Source organism: Carassius carassius, chromosome 10 (genome assembly GCF_963082965.1).
Source record: "Carassius carassius chromosome 10, fCarCar2.1, whole genome shotgun sequence".
Taxonomy (NCBI): Eukaryota; Metazoa; Chordata; class Actinopteri; order Cypriniformes; family Cyprinidae; genus Carassius; species Carassius carassius.
Window position 1 is genome coordinate 27,778,088 of NC_081764.1, and position 2,077 is coordinate 27,780,164.

The window sequence follows — 2,077 nt, forward strand, 5'->3', positions numbered from 1 at the left end:
AAAAGTCACAAGCACATCCTCTCAAGTCATTAACTCACCCAACCAACTGGCTGCCTTTGACTACAATCTTTTTTTGTTTTGTTTTAGCATGCTTATTTACATTAATTTAAAGGAAAAATCTTTATTGTTTATCTAATGCATGCAGTGCCATGTTGTGTGACCTGGTAAGCATGAATATATTGATTCTCTGAGCAGCTTTATCCAGTGAGCTTTCTGTTGTGCCATTTTTTTAATGTAGATTATTTGCTGCTGAACACAATGAGTTGAGATTTAAGGGCTCCTGGTGTCTTCTGAGATAAATAATGCACTATATATGAATTTCACAGATTTACACTGCACTGCATACTGCTTAATTGTAACTGTTCTGAACTACAGTAATGTGTTTTTGTCTTAATCATTTCAAATGTATTTAAAACCTATCATTTCCCTCACACTGTCTTGTTTTTAATTAATGTGATGTGATTAAGTATAAAGTTGTATTACTGTAAACAGATCAGTTATATTATAATGAAATGTAAGGGCTCTTGTTTGAATGTTGAACATTTTATACCTTATTCAAATTCATGAACAATTGGAACTCCACTTTAATATGTTTCCTATAAAGTCTTGCCTGTAAAAGTAATTGATTATCCATTTGTCATGAAATAATAAGGGAATATTATAACTGTACATTTTTATGTAGAGCTTTGCAGGGAATGTACTTAATGTGCCTTGCTTCTTAAAGGGATAGTTCACCCCAAAATTACAATTCTGTCATTTACTCACCCTCATCTAGTTCCAAACTTTCTATGACTTACTATTTTCTGCAGATCTTAAAAGAAGATATTTTAAAGAATGGTGGCAATCAAACTAGTTTTAGTTACCATTGACTTCCATCATATGGAAAACTGAAAAGAAGCACTGAAATATGTCTTTAAATGTCTTCTTTTATGTTCTACAGTTTTAATTTTTGGGTGAACTTTAACTTTTTAAAAAGACACTTAATGAACTTTGCATGTCGAAATGCACAGTTAGACACACTAAAAGAGTGTAATCTTTTACTTGACTACTTATTTTTGTGGTTTAACTTTAAGGATACTTAAACCTTGATGATTTAAGAGAAATGTGTTTTGTACAATGAGATTGCTCAGAATTCATAATCTGTTTTGGTTTGTTATTATCATGCAATGACCTTGTTAGGGATATCATGATATATTTGGGGTTTTTTTAAGCTAAAAAAGACCACAGAGATTGGCATAGATCTTAGAGGATCAGTGTTGATTGACAGGTTTGAAAAAGATGGAGAACAGAAGCAGTTCAACTAATTTAATGTTTGCCCTGACAGGATGTAATTTCAGCTTGATCCTAATTGGAAAAAAAAGTATAATAAATCAAAGCCTGAGAAACACAATTCTGTAATTAAATATGTCTGGTTGCAATCTGCATTGTTTGGACGTGCCTTTATTTTGTGAGTGACTGTCATTGTTATACTCACATAACTTTTGTGCTAGTTGAAACTTGTGATGTCCCCTCCCGACATTCTTCAAAATATCTTCTCTTGTGCATACAGGTTTGGAACCGCATGAGGGTGAGTAATTGATGACAGAATTTTTATTTTTGGCTGCACTATCCCTTTAAGGTTATAGGTGGGCCAGAGTTAAACTAAAGACTGAAGCTTCATAATAAAATAACATTAAAGGAATAGTTTAAATATTAAAATCTGCTAAAAAACTGACTTAACTTCAGGCCATCCAAAAGATTTTGAGAAATTTTGCATTACATCACTTGCTCACCTATGGATCATCTGCTGTGAAAGAGTCCATAATCCACAATAACACTTCCTTTAGTAAAGAAGTCCATCTCCTGTTGTCCTCTCTCATCAAAATACATTGACATTTGTGACCCTGGACCACAAAACAAGTCATAAGGGTCAATTTTTTTTTAACATTATCTGAAAGCTGAAAAAATAAGCTTTCCATTGTATGGTTTATTAGGATAGGGCAATATTTGGCCGAGATAAAACTGTTTGAAAATCTGGAATCTGAGGGTGCATACATATATGTGTGTATATATGTATATATATACATATATGTGTGTG